We start from the raw sequence: 15822 nt of genomic DNA on the forward strand, positions 1-15822 counted from the left end.
AGCCACTCGAAAACACTGTTTCGTTTGACTTTCTGCACGATTTTTTCTAAAAATCCAAGTCCGATTTAATCCGAAAACGGCAATTATTAAGATCTCTTCCATTTTCCGTTTTTCTTTGATCGTGCCGCCATATTCTTCCAATTCCTCTTTGGCCCGTACATCAAAGTGAAACCGTACTCATATGTATGTACATACAAGTATACATACATCAAATGAGCAAAATTCCAAACTTTAACAAAGAGCAAAAATTGCAAACTTTAATAAAAAGTGAAAATTGCAAACTTCAATAAAAAGTGAATTTTCCAAAAATTCCAAAATTTAACGAAAAGTGTAAAGTGTGCAAAATATTCCAAGTGAACAGTGAAAAAATAATTTCTGTGAAAAACTTCCAAGTGTTCTGCCGAAAAAGGGCCCCCAATTTCAAAGTGTTTTTTTCCACTGTACTCCTACGCTAAATATTTTGCACACCTTTTCTTCCAATACAGTCCACTAAATAAAAAATCGAAAGCTCAACACATACCCGCCGGCAATAATTTAAATAAATTTTCCGCCAAAAAATACATACATATACATATGTATACCCAAATATATTCCATATACATACATATTTTCTACTTCCTACAGCGAAAATATACCAACATTAAAAGTTTTCCGTCGGCCTCCGTGTAGAATAAAATAAATAATTACAATCCACCACCGACTCGGAAAACTTTGTTGGTTTCAGTGTGTTTTATTTCCAACATTTTTTTGGCGTGAGCGCGAACTGCACGAACGCACATACGTACATATATACACTTATATCCAAATCCAGCATCCCAACTGCATATACATACACACCCATACCCATTAGGGAGCCGTTGCACGACATCCAGTGCAAGGGCTTTATACACGACATAAGGTCTTAAACATAGAAAATTTTTCCAAAGACAAAATAAATTATTTCTGAGCTGTAATAAATAAATTCCAATTCCAACAACAACACAAAATTAATACTACAATCAAATTAAATTAAAAATACCAAATTACTTGGAGATTAATTTTTTATTATTTGATTTGTTTTTTTGTTGTCCAGCAACATAAAATAATTTTTTTTTTTTTAATTTATTTCTTTGTCTGGTTCCATAAAATTTAAGTATGAACGTCACTCCGTACGGCACACCATTGTTGATCGCTCATAAATTAAATTTTTGCAAATAAATTATTTTTTGAATAAATAATTAACATCCATTCTCCGCATAAACTAGCTTTTTTGGTTTTTTCTGTCTTCTCCATAGTTGGTAATATTTTCTTTAATTCCTTTAGAGAAAATAATAAATACCAGCATACCAAAAAAAAATAATTCCGTTTTTTACATATCCGAAACATTAAGAGTAAATATTATTTAATTATTCTGGGGTTTTTTTTTTGGCAATTAATATTCGCTCCTGTGCAATTTAAATATACCCCGTTTCCACTGGGCATATTTTTCTTTTTTTCTATTTCTCGTCGCTTCCATAGACCGTTTCCTTTTAGCGAGACAAATTCCTCAAGTCAGCTAAAGACAATTTTTTTCAAGAGTGCAACTCCAAGAGCAAAGGTCTAAAATTTGTTTCTTACGACCAACACACTCGTTTTCCAATCAGGGTTTCGTTTTTTGGCATGTCCAGTGAAGGTGTGAATAAGAAATCTCCATTCCACCAGCAAAAACTCCAAAGATTCTTGTCAAGCCGCCGACACCTAAACCGTCCACTAAGACTTCCTCTCCCCAAGGAAGGCTCACTCGTTCCGACACAAAGATGGCTCTAACTGCGTCCGATTTTGCGCTGAATCAGTTCATTGAGGTTTCAGATCGACTCAGTGAATTCGAAGCGAGATGCAACACTCCGGCACCGACTCCTCCGAGCATGTCCATGCTAAATATCCGACGCGAAGAGGTCCGAGCATTGTGGGAGCGCATCAAGAAAGAATGCGATGAGTGCAATGTACGCCTGATTTCAGCCGGAGACAGTGCAGCTGACAGCTTGCCAATTCTCCGAGCGAAGTACAATTATTGCTACGGCGTCTACGAAAGGTGTGGTGCGCACATAGAAGACCTTATTGCTCAAGCTCCTCGAACCCCCCAAACACAAGCTGATCCGTCCCAGACCTATGTTCCTTCAGGTTGTCGGCTACCTCCGTGCGATACCGAGGTCTTCACCGGCGATTATCTTCGCTGGCCGACGTTTAGGGACCTTTTCACGGCGATTTACATTAACAATCCAAGATTGACGCCGGTCGAGAAATTGTTCCACCTGAACTCTAAAACGAGTGGAGAAGCACACACAATTGTGGCAAAGTCGCCTTTAACTAACGATGGTTTTCGCTCAGCCTGGGATAACCTAACTAAGCGTTTCGAAAACAAACGGTTGTTAGTAAACAGTCATTTGAAAATACTGTTCAATGTGCAGTCCATCACTCAGGAATCTGGGCCAGCTTTGCGAGAGCTTCAAGACACCATCCAGATTTGCCTTACCGCTTTAGAAACGAGCGATATTAGCACCGACAATTGGGATTGCCTATTGGTTTATATGGTCTCCGCCAAACTTCCAAAGATGACACTTTCCCTCTGGGAGCAGTCGCTCCACAACAAGGTCGATGTTCCCTCTTGGCAGGAGTTAAATAATTTCCTCACTGAGCGTCACAGGACACTAGAGGCCATAGATGACGTCCGTCCGTCAGGCTCTAGTCAGCCTCAGCCCAGAGCAGCAGGCTCGAATTCCACGGCACGTAGCTATGAAGCTAGAGTAGAACCCAGAGGTAAAGGGTGCGACTTGTGCAATAGAGAAAACCATCCAGTGCGGACATGCGCACGGTTTCTCCGGATGTCTGTCGATGAGCGGTCCGCCTATATCAAAGGCAAAAAGCTGTGTCTGAACTGCTTCGCACGAGGACATCAGCTACGGGACTGTGACAGCACTCATAGTTGCTACACATGCCGCGGCCGCCATCACACGCTACTGCATCGAGGTAACGCGTCTTCAACGCCCTCGTCTCCAACTCCAGCTTCTTCGCCCAGGTCAAGACCAACTACGACCGCTCCAGCGACTACCAGTGCCGCAACCTCCACGGTGCAAAATTATTTTGCCACGGGTCATAGATCCGTCTTGTTGGGCACCGCCGTTATTGACATTTGCCATCTGGGATCAACCTTCAAAGCTCGTGCCTCGGAGGCAACATTCATGACTGAGAGGCTGTTCAACTTGATTAAGTTGCCTCATCAGCTCATTCGAGCCCAAGTCTCCGGCTTAAGCCAAACACTGGCAGCAGAATTTAAAAGACTCTGCCAGTTTTCACTTCGATCTCCGACCAATCCTGGCCTGCAGCTAGACGCGACTGCCTATGTCCTTCCACAATTAGTTGGTCAACTTCCGTCCTGCTCAATTCCGCAGCACTTCCTACGGGAGCTTCCCGATTTTTCTTTGGCGGACCCGAAATTCTATGAGAGTGCACAGATAGACGTGTTAATCGGGGCTAATCTGGTGCCTTCCATACTCCTAAGCGGCACCCGAGGAAACATCTGTGGCTCTCTTCTTGGTCAAGAGACTATATTCGGATGGATCCTTACCGGACCAGTACCAGCTGCTAGGCAAGAGCAAATTTCCGCTTTCTCCACTCGAATCTCCCATATATTTGATTCAAACCTGGATCAACTTCTCACCAAGTTTTGGGAGGTGGAGGATCTGCCAATAAAAATGGCAAAAGAGTCAGATTTGGCTTGTGAGGAAAATTTCCTCCGGACAACCACGAGAGACGATAGTGGAAAATATATCGTCAGCCTTCCATTCCGTGATCCGGAGAACGTAAAGTCCGCCCTGGGACACTCCAGATCCTTCGCGTTGGCTCAGTTCTTAAGAAACGAGCAGCGTTTAAAAAGGGACAGCCAACAGAAAATAAAGTACGATACCGTTATTCAAGAATATCTCGATCTCAACCACATGAAAGAGGTCTTTCCTACCCATGATTCTGCGAGTTATTATCTTCCGCATCATGCCGTGCTCAAGCCGGAAAGTACGACCACCAAGCTTCGTGTGGTGTTCAATGCCTCGAGCCCTTCAGACAATGGGGTCAGTCTAAATGATATCCTTCATGCTGGCCCGGTCTTACAGTCCGATCTGACCATTCAAATTCTGAAGTGGCGATATTTCCGATACGTTTATAGTGCCGATATCGAGAAAATGTATCGACAGATCTGGGTAGACCCGAAGCATACCCCGTTCCAACGCATTTTATTCCGAAACAGCGAGGGGTACATTCGAGATTTTGAGTTAAAGACGGTAACTTTCGGGATTATTTGTGCGCCCTTCCTGGCGATACGAGTCCTACAACAGCTGGCGACTGACGTGCAGCTCAGCCATCCAAGAGCGAGCAAAGTCATTCGTAATGCAATGTATGTAGACGATGTCCTTTCGGGAGCTGACTCTGCTGAAGATGCTCAGCTCACAATAAAGGAGTTACAGAGCACCCTAGACTCCGCGGGCTTTCCGTTAAGAAAATGGACGTCCAACAACAAAGAGGTGTTAGCTCATATCCAAGCCGGTCATCTTCTGAACAGCGATTTCCTTGATCTCGACACTGAAAGTACAGCCAAGACTCTCGGTGTACGGTGGAGAGCGACGTCCGATGAGTTTTTCTTCGCCCCCCCAGATCTACCCACAGAAATCTCCCCCACAAAACGCCAGGTGCTTTCCCAAATCGCCAAACTGTTTGATCCAGCGGGCTGGCTCGCACCATTTGTTGTATGTGCCAAAATCTTTATGCAAGAGATTTGGCTTCAGGAGCTGGGGTGGGACGATAAGCTGCCATCTGAGTTGTGCTAAAGGTGGCACAGTTTTCTTCAGAGCTATTCGGTCCTTGATCAGGTCCGGATTCCAAGATGGGTTTCCTTTCACCCAGAATTTCGCTCAAAGCATCATGGATTTTGTGATGCCTCGCAAAAAGCCTACGGCGCTGCGATCTACGTGCGCGTAGAGATGGGACATACCGCGATGGTACACCTGCTCACCGCCAAGACGCGTGTTGCGCCAGTCAAAACTGTGTCGCTTCCTCGACTAGAGCTGTGCGGAGCTTTACTGCTAGCCGAAATGGCTGAAGCGATCCTTCCCAGCATGCCGATGCTGAATTCGAGTCTCCACTGCTGGACCGACTCCACCATTGTGTTGGCATGGTTAGCAAAACCAGCTTGCCATTGGACTACTTTCGTTGCCAACAGAGTGACGAAGATCACTCAGTCCACAGAGGCAGCCAACTGGTCACACGTTCAATCCGAACATAATTCCGCTGACTTGGCTAGTCGAGGGGTGGCCCTTCCAGAGCTTGTCGGTAGTTCTCTCTGGTGGCATGGACCCACTTGGTTGCAAAAACCACGCAGCCAATGGCCTAGCCAGGGGACCGACCTACCCGTGACCGAGATCGAAAAGCGAGCAGTCAAAGCCCACGTAGCGCATATTCCGAACGAAGACATTCTTGATCGTTTTTCCAAATTGGATAGAGCGTTGCGGGTCCTCGCGTATGTCCAGCGTTTTATCAATCGGTGCAAGAAACAATCGCCGCTTTCAGAGATCCGTCTGGAGGCCAAGGAATTTGTCGCCGCCGAACGGCTCATGATTCTCTGCACTCAGCGCAGGTATTTAACGAACGAGTAACGCTGTTTGAGTCAGAAGCTTCCGGTGCCCCCTTCCAGTTCGATCCTCTCCTTAAACCCTTTCCTAGATCAGGAGGGGCTGATAAGGGCATGTGGCCGTGTAACAGCCTCTGAAAGTTTGCGTTACGATGAACGACATCCGATAATCCTCCCGTACGAATGTTCACTCTCTCGGCTTCTGGTAAAGTTCACGCATCTCATAACGCTTCACGGAAGTAATCAGTTGGTGGTACGTCTCACCCGGTCCAGATATTGGGTTCCGAGAATTAAAAACTTGGTGAAGGCAGTTATCAATGCCTGCAAGGTCTGCGTTGTTTACAAAAAGAGATTGCAATTCAGATGATGGAAAATTTGCCAAAAGAACGAGTGTCATTCTCCCGTCCATTCACGTACACGGGGATGAACTACGCAGGGCCCTTCGATATAAGAAATTATACTGGTAGAGCGTGTCTTATTACAAAAGGGTATGTGTTGGTTTTCGTTTGTTTCTCCACCAAGGCTATCCATTTGGAGCCTACTTCAGATCTGACGACCGAGAAATTTCTGGCGGCGTTCTCGCGGTTCGTATCCAGAAGAGGGTGTCTTCGCCAAGTGCAGTCGGACAATGGGAAGTCCTTTGTTGGCGCTGGCCCATTACTGTCCCGAGATTTTCTCCAGGCCGTTTAAGAGTCTGTGACTGATGCGTATAGTCATCAGCAGCTCGACTGGCATTTCATTCCGCCAGGAGCACCCCATATGGGCGGCCTATGGGAAGCTGGTGTCAAGAGCTTCAAGGCGTTGTTCTATAAATGCACAGCTACGCGGAAGAAGAACTTGCCACTCTGCTAGCGAAGATTGAAGCTTGTCCAAATTCCAGACCGCTATCTCCCATGTCAGAGGATCCCACTGATCTTCTAGCGTTGACACCAGGGCACTTTCTTGTCGGCGGCCCTCTTCTATCCATAGTGGAGCCCGATGTAAAGGGGGATCCAAGACCATATTGAACCGGTGGCAACACTTAAAAGCTCTCCATCAGCAATTCCGCGCTCGATGGAAGGACGAGTACCTTAAAGAGCTCCACAAGCGCAACAAGTGGAAGTGTCCCACCGAGAATATGCGGGTCGGGGACATGGTCGTCATCAAAGACGACAATCTGCCCTCAAATGAGTGGCGACTCGGTAGAATCGACTCCGTCTTTACTGGAGCCGATGGCAACGTCCGCGTAGTCGACATCCGGACGGCGCGCGGCATTGTCCGGCGTCCAGTAGCCAAAACTGTTCTCCTTCCCGGAGAGGCTTCCCGCACCAGTAATCCAAACGTCGTTATCCGTAGTCCGTAAGCCCCGAATCATTCCATTATAAAACATATTCCTTTGTTTTTTTTCTTTTTCATATTCCACCGCCAAAACCCGTAGGCAATGGCTCCGCGTAAGACCAACGCTCAGGCATTGGAGAGCAGGCGGACTCGAGGCACGCAGTCCTACTGGTGCCGAGTCTGCAGGGGGATCCACCCTCTAAAGAGGTGCCAGAGGTTCCTCAAGCTGAGCGCGGAGAAGCGGCTACGGGCAGTTCTTGTTAATAAGTACTGCGCAAATTGCCTTGCCCACGAGCATTCGCAAGGGGACTGCCGTATCGGTGACCGGTGCAGAACGTGCGATGAGGAGCATCACACGCTGCTCCACATCACCGAGCCTTCCAAGCCTTCCAAAAAGGGCTCCGCTTCTCAGCAGCGTTCGCGCCGGCAAGATCCGCCAACTCGCAGAGCGCTCGCGTCTCCACCGCGCTCAGCATCCTCGACACCAGAGCCCTCGACTCGCGCAGCTCGCGCTGCTCCGACGCTGGCAACCCTCCTTCAACACCACGTCGTCAACGTCCTTCCAACTGCTTTGGTCACCCTGGAGGCGGGTCCGAAGATCGTGGACACCGTGGCGCTCATCGACCCCTGCTCGCCTCAAAGCTGTATCGACGCCACCCTGGCGTCCAGCATTCGTCTGCCGACCACCAATGTCGGAAAGGAAAGGGTGTGCACGGCGATCCTCGGATCGAAAGTCGTCGAGGGAGCTGCGTTGGAAGTCGTCCTCAAGATCGAACCCGGCGTCGGCGTCCGCACCTCCATCCGAGCGATCGACTCATCTGTCGTCGGCCGCTACAAGGACCTTCCGCTGGCCGACAAGCGTTTCTATCTGCCGGCGTCGATTTCCATGGTCCTGGGTGCGGATGTCTACGCCAAGGTCATCCAACCAGGATTCCACCTGGTCGCCGAGGGATTGCCAGTAGCCCAGAAGACCATCTTCGGCTGGATCCTGTCCGGCGCCTGCAACCAGGGCTGATTATGTTGCAACGCCAGCGGTTGCAAGGGGGGCGGAATGTTCAGGCCGCTCCCGCTCTCCCTCTCCCGGAGCTTCTCCCCACACCGCACTCTCCCTCTCCCGGAGCTTGGAGCATGTCGCGCTCGGCCGTCCAGGCTCTCCACTCCCCGAGCGCGAGAAGTCTCCGCTGCGCCTCCAAGCGCCTAGCTTAGAATAGCTTAAATTAGTTCCAAATACGTCAACGCTCTGAATAAACGCCCGGCCGGTCCGCGCGATACCCGAAATTTTAAAGTCTTTCCTTTTCGCGGTCGCCGAGTGTGTTTTTTCTCGCCCCCACAGCCTACCCCGCCAGCCGTCGCTGATCACACGGAGTTTGCTGCCTTCCAGTAGGACGCCCCCAGCACCACATTGAATAAAAATTAATTTCCAGCCTTTCGATTCCAAACCAAATTTAATTAAATAATAAATCACAATGAGCAACAAGAAAATCGAAGCGCTTAAAAATAAACGAGACGGAATTATGCGAAGTATATCCCGAACTCAACAATATTTGGAAGAGGGTAGATTATCTTTGAATCCAGTCGAATTAGAATGTCGTTTAGAAATTTTAAGTTCGCACATAGAAAATGCTTCGACAATCCAGAATCAAATCGAAGCGAGAGACCCAGAGGATTTGTTTCGGGAAGAATTGGAAGAGACCGCAGTATTGGCCAAGTCTCTGCTAATTTCTCTGATAATCAAAAGCAGGCGTACGAGCGTCGATGAATCCGCTCCACCGGCAAGGCGCACTCCCCAATGCTACCTGCCGAGCGTGTCTCTTCCAACATTTAACCGAAAGAACTCCGAGTTTAAAAATGTTATAAGCCTTTTCGAAACGTTTGTTGATAAAGATGACACTCTGCACGATATTGAAAAATTTAACCATTTGATATCGTGTCTAGCTGGAGACGCTTTAGGCACAGTCAGGGCATTTCAAGTGACCGCGGCCAACTATCCCAAGGCCCTGGCTAGCCTGAAGTGGGTATACGATAATGATTGTCTGATTTTCTACGACAATATATCGACACTTTTAATCTGCCAAAAATGTCTCAGCCATCAGCTACAGCCTTGAGAAACCTGATCGACACAGTAAGAGCTCTTTACGACTCGTTGCTGTCTATTGGGGATGACAAACGAATAACGAATGCCATCCTCATTTATTTAATCATGAGCAAAGTCGATGCAGGAACAAAAAGAATGTGGAAAGAACAGTTAGACTATACTTCGCTTCCGCTTTGGAGCGAATGTGAGTCGGCTCTGGACAGGCGATACCAGCACATGGTCGCCGAAGAGGCTTCCAAGCCGAAAAATGTTCAGCCAAGCCAGACTTTTCCGAAGAAGAGTGGAAATAAAAGTTTTTCATTGATCGCTGCCAGGGACGACGCTTCTTTATGTGTGTTTTGCACATCAGCAGAGCATCAAATAGGAAACTGCGTTTCTTTCGCAGCTCTAACAGTGCAGCAGAGGTTCGATTTTGCCAAAAAAGTGCCCTTATGCATCAACTGCCTTCGCAAGGGTCACACAGTCAAAAAATGCAAATCGAACAGGTGCAGGGTGTGCAAATCTTCACACCACACTTTACTGCACATATACTCGCCTAAGACAAATCTCGCGTTGCCGCCTCCTCCTCAGCGCACGCTCATGCAAGAGACTCCATCCACTTCACATATTTTGCATGCGACTGCTTCGGATAGAGTCATTCTTGCCACAGCTATCGTGAGCGTATTATCGAAAAGTGGCGAATTTGTTGTGGCTCGAGCGTTGCTTGACTCTGGTTCACAAATAAATTTTGTGACCGACGAGCTCGCTCAGAGACTACAAATTAAAAGAGAGGATGTGTGTACGAGCTTGCAGGCATTGGTCAAACTAATGCCCAAGCAACAAAGAAAATACATACAATAGTGAAGTCGCGAGTAGGGAGCAGCCAGTTGTCGTCCGATTTTTATATTTTAAAGAATATTTCTGCCTGAAAATATTAAGTTGGCAGATCCATTCTTCTTGTGCAGGAAAATAAATCAGATTGGTGCTCTTCGACATTATTGCGAGTTGGTGGTCGGTTATTGAATGCTCCTATCCCGTACGAAGCCAAATTTCCGTTGTTGCTAACAAAAAGCTCACAGTTTGTTAAAACCTATGTGTCGTATCTGCACGTTACAAATTGTCACGCTGGTCCTCGAGCTCTTGTGAGTCTCCTGCGAGAGAAAGTCTGGTTGGTCAATGCTCAAGACGTATGTCGCCGAAACGTTCGTTCGTGCATGCGCTGCTTTCGATGCAAGCCGCAACTCTTGACGCAAATTATGGGGAACTTGCCATCAGACAGACTCCGAGCTCTCCGCCCCATTTAAAGTAAAATAAAAGTAATAAAAAATAAATTTTTTAATATATATTAGAAATGGTTACTCTAGAAAATCAAAAACTGATGAAAAAGGAACGAGGTACTCGTCTTCTTTAACAGATTCTGAACGGATTCGCAGCTATTCGCAGCTGATTTTCACAGATAATACTAATTAAATATGGATTAATATTTAAAAAAAATTTCATTATTGAGCAGTTTTGGGAACACAACTTTTACCTTTGCAGAATATTGATGTTTAGTTCTGCAGAACTTGTAAAATTGCGGTGGATAAACAATTATTGTCACAGTCACATATAGCATGCAAAATTAATAAAAATTATAAAAACACAATCTACAAATCTTCAACTTTAATATTCATTTCACTTTCGGATATTAAACGATGGTTTTATATTTTTTTTTAAATTATTAACTTAACGTTTTCAAAAGACATGTGCACGCTTTCAGTTGATCGCTGGGTTTGCGCGCTCACTTTGCGCCCCAATTTCTCCGCAAATATGTGGAGCAGAACAAAACTAATACTTGCTTTTAAAGCCTTGTTCTATTGATAAACAGATGCGCCAAACTTGAAATCAAAATTCCAAAATTGATTTTTTGATTTTTGGCCTATGCACTATGGGGCATTTGCCCACATTTTGTGGCCAAAACCCATTTTTTAAAAGTCGTTAAAAAATTTTTTTGTTAATTGCAATGAGTTAAGATAACATTGAGGTAAAATGTTACATACTTCAAATTTTAACAGACCGCACCACTGTTAAGATATCAGCTGTCAAAGTCAGCTGTTTTTTAACAGAAGCACATGCTGTAAAATCGTTTGTATTTGTTCAAACTTTAAAAGGTTCAAAAAGCGCATTTAAAACCAATTTATGTAAAATGTGTGAATGGAAGTCGATTCAAAATGGTTTGTAATATGTGTTTGTGAGCTTGAATTCTAAAAATTCATTGTGGCGTCCCTATATTCTTGTGCAAGTTCTAACCTCAAAAATTTGAAGCGTAATCGTAAATTTTTGTTTTTAAATAGAGCAACAAAGTGAGTCCAGCTGAGTCCAGCTCTAAAACTTGTTTTTTGTTGTAGATTAATCAATTCTTCGTATACTCAGTTAATATAAAAGTGCACTTTTGCGCACTTTCTTCAAAATTTAACTTTTAAGGTGCTAACCTAGCAATAGAAATTTAACACAGTTTGAGAGAAGACATGGCACTTGGCCAAGCTCGTAAACATTTTTTACTACGAAAAACGCTAAGAACTAGGTGGACCATCAAAAATATGTCTGAAAAACATTAACATATTAACTAAAAGTAAAGTTTTATGTTTTTTTTTTGGTACAGGGTCTAAAAAAGTGTTCCGCAAAATACAAAAAAAATCGATATAATTATAAAAAAAGTTAGGACAACGAATTTTTTTAAAAATGGTTTTGTTTAAAAATTCTAGTCAGAAAATAAAAAAAAAAAAAAATTTTTTTAATATTATTCATTAAAAAATTTTTTTAATCTAAAAAATGGGCGAAGCCACGCCTATTTTTCCTAAAATACATGCCTTATTTTATTATTAACTCGAATCAAAAAACAGATCCCAAAAATGTTGATTAGTTTTCAAGTTATAAAATAATGCCACAAAAACTGGTCGTTTGCCCCATAGTGCTATGGGACCGACCACTGTGCGCCCTTTCAATATCTGTGGCGTCGATTTTTGTGGGCCATTTAGCACAACATATCGCATCCGTGGTAAACCACCGTATAAGTCATATGTGGCCATGTTTGTGTGTTTTGCGTCCAAAGCGTTCCACTTAGAGTTAGTGTCTGACCTTATCACTGATGCATTTCTATTGGCTTTCCAAAGGTTCGTGAGTCGTCGCGGGATTCTGGAGAAGGTGTGGTGCGACAACGCGACCAACTTCGTCGGCGCAGATCGGCATCTGAAAGAGTTCCGGGCCCGTCTGGAGGAGCAGGGGGGCGGTATAGAAGCATTCGCATCAAAATAAGGATGCGAGTTTGCGTTCATACCGCCCAGAGCATCTCACTTCGGCGGTCTATGGGAAGCAGGTGTGAAGTCTGCAAAGCACCTGTTCCTTCGGACGGTCGGTCACGACCTCTTGACCGCGGAGGAGCTCGGAACTCTCCTCGCAGCGTGGAGGCAGTGCTAAACTCGAGACCCATCGGAGCGTTAAGCAGCGATCCCAGCGACGGCGAAGCCCTCACCCCCGGACATCTCCTGATCGGCGGCCCGCTGGTCGCTCCACCACCGTCGGCACTCCCGGACCAGATCAGCCCGACCTGCTTGCGAAGATGGCGCAGTGTCTCGTCGCTCAGGCACAGGTTCTGGCAGCGATGGTCCTGGGAGTACGTCTCCAGCCTCCAGACGAGGCAAAAATGGAACCAGGAGGTCCAAAACGTCGTCGTGGGAGCTCTCGTCGTCGTCGGCGAGGACAACCTGCCGCCCCAGCAGTGGAGGATCGGGCGCGTAGTCGAGGTGCACGTCGGCGCTGACGGAAAGGTCCGAGTGGCGGACGTCAAGACGGCAGACGGGGTCTTCAGGCGAACCATTCATCGGCTGGCTCTTCTTCCAAAGTTGTCCTGAAGGACGTCGTCCCTTCAGAGGGGGCGGTGTTTGGAGATTTCTCTCTGATGTTTATGTAAAGCGGGGATCGGGGCGTAATAAAGCTTTTTCGCTCAGGCGAATTCGGCCGCCGCTCTCCCGCTTAGTACTTTAGGTTAGCATGTAAGATAAATTTATGGAATTAAAGTTTAGTTGAAAATTGAACTCCTTTTCGTGCGCATCGCCTCAACTTTCGTTTCGCTTTCGTCTTTTTTCGACTTCATAAACCATCGCAAAGAATTAACCACTGCAATCGCCAAAGTTTTCGTTTATTCGGCAATATAAACTAATAATGTTCCAGTTCGGAGGAGAAAAGAAAAGTATAATCCACGTAGAACGACCGTCTCGTCAAGAACGCCCTAGAAATGTCAAAAATCTGGACGGATATGTATGCTGTCTTTCAAAATAGGCAATCAAGACCCGGAATACGGGAATCAGGCAGAATCAGAAGCACTGGTCGAACAAGAAAATAACTAGGGACCCCAAGAGCAAACCTGCCCGACTACGCAAAATTCGCAAAGCAGATCGGAGGTGTTATTTCAAGTTCGACGAAACAGAAAAGCCACTAGAGTTCCTGGACCAAGTCGAGTGGTCCGCGAACACGTACGGGCTAAGCATGGTTCCTCGAGTGATGCCTAAATTTTGGCAAGAAGAGGCCTTAAAATTACATACTTCCTACCGAGAGGATTCTTTAGCAAGTTAGCCGACAAGGTAATTCAAAGAAAGCAGGGGTTCAAAAGTAGTTTAAGGACTACATGGTCGACATGCAAACGTTGATGAGGCTACTCTTCAAAAAATCCGTGGAGTCGATCAAAAGACTTGCACTCCGGATCTGACGATCGCCTTAATGTCTTACAAATTATATAACCTGGAGACTGTCGTGGTCCTGGGGGACGTTCGTGCAGAAAAATAAATTCTGCAAAAGAAAGGACCGACCCTAACGCAATTCACCTGCAGAAAATACGAGGAACCTGAGGCTCCGGTGACGTCTACAAAAAGCCAATGGACACAAAAACATCAATGGAAACCGCAAGGCTCACGAAAGGGCGGGGTCCAATCGGTAGTCTACAACCCACAAGAAGCCTGCAGACGCTGTAAAGGACACGGGCACTGGGCGCGAGGCTGCCGACAACAGCGCCTTCTTTTCTGCTGGATCTGCGACAAAGTGGGCGTTATAAGCGTAGAATGCTGTCAAAGCGTGGGAAACGGCCAGCGAGCCCAGCAGCAGAGAGGCGAGCAGGGGTTGCAGATCTCCACCTCTCCAAACTAACGGGCAAATTTATCAAAGAAAAACTGCAGCTGCCAGAAACAGTGGCTATACAAATGCAAGGACACTATCGACACATAAGCTACGGCAAGCTTTGTAAGCAACGCGGTGGCCAAAACACTTGCTGATGTAGGCGATATAGAAAACACTAGACGGCAACTTAGGTTGGCAGATAGAAGACCAAGCGAGATAATGACATAGCTCAAGGTCATGTTCGAATTTGGAAATAGAAAGGTGGACATGAATCTGTTGATACTCCCAAGAGTGATAGACGCCGAACACAACTGCGCTTACAGACAAGAATACGGCACAATGTATGGCTCGAATAGAAGTTGTCACTGGCAGTAGTTATGCACAAAAGCAATGCAGAGGCGAGAGGCTTTTAGGAGATGTCAGGGACCTCTAACATAGCCGTACACCGTATTACCATAAAAGGCGAGAGGCCAATCAAACAAAGATTCTACCTGAAAAACTTAAGGAGAGAATAACTTTAGAGAACACAAAACGAACCTGAGAGAAGTGTTCAAGCGCCTAAGGGAAGTCAATTTAAGAATAAACTCGGTAAAATATCAATTCTAGCTATTGTACCTAGGACACCGTGTGACACGCCAAGAAATAGGAAAAGATCCTGAAAAAGTGGTAGCCATAGTCGAACTAAAGTCACCATCTACATTAAAAAAAACCTAAAGCAGTATTTGGGCTTAGCGCCGTGGTACCGCCAGATTTCGCATAGTGAATCCGTTAAACAATCTACTTCGGAAAGGTACAAAATGGGTATGGACACCGGACTCCAAAAGCCATTTCGAAGAAATGCGGAAAAGATAAGTGACGGACCCTGTCCAGACTATCCAGGAATATAGGCACTTCTAACGCATGTGACCGAGGAAGGCGAGAAGGTTATCGCATACTCAAGTCGAACTTTTAATGGTGTGGAGAGGAACTATTCCACTATGGAGAAAGAATGCCTAAAAATCTTCAGGGCAATACTGTGAGGAGTCGTAAAACTGCCCACAAATGCAGGTGCAGGGAAACTCTGCATAGCAACAGTGGGAGGAGCTGCAAGCAGAAGAGCGGTTAGAAAAAGGGAAATAGCGGTACCGCTTTGGTCCTTGGGCTCCAGGGGAGTCAAAAGAAAGTCGTGAAAGTGATTTCCAATGCGAGTGGAAACCCAATGAATACCAAGTGCCAGAATCATCCGGATCAAGATCACCGAGTCCAGAAGCCCAACGACAATCACGTCCACATACGCTGAGACTGCCAAGTTGAGATCCAGAGATAAGGGGTAGTGCGCGTCTACGAGTCTGAGGAACGACGAATGTTGTGCGTAGGTGACACGGTGTCCATTTTCACGAGAGTGGAAACCCACCGAGGTGCCAGGCCGACGAAGATCCAGTGGAGTTGTTCTGCGCAAAGAATAAGGCAGAAGACACGAGGTAGGCGTGCCGCCGCAGGAATCGGCGCGGGAGACATCACCGGCGTCCACGACGGCATTAATATCATCGTGCAGAGCGTAGGCATCGTCAGCATAGATCAACATATAGATTTCATTACGAGAATCAATAAATCCAACTCCCTTTGCTAAAATCAAACTCAGCCTGTCTTATTTCTTGGTTTCGGGGTC

The 15822-nt window shown here is 46.1% G+C and overlaps 1 pseudogene; it reads left to right on the plus strand.

The window, feature by feature from the left end:
• The first annotated feature begins 1775 nt into the window (after nucleotides 1-1775).
• On the plus strand, nucleotides 1776-6642 carry LOC122319865 (annotated as a pseudogene).
• Nucleotides 6643-15822: the final 9180 nt, after the last annotated feature.

Source organism: Drosophila ficusphila, unplaced genomic scaffold (assembly GCF_018152265.1).
Source record: "Drosophila ficusphila isolate 14025-0441.05 unplaced genomic scaffold, ASM1815226v1 contig_256, whole genome shotgun sequence".
NCBI lineage: Eukaryota > Metazoa > Arthropoda > Insecta > Diptera > Drosophilidae > Drosophila > Drosophila ficusphila.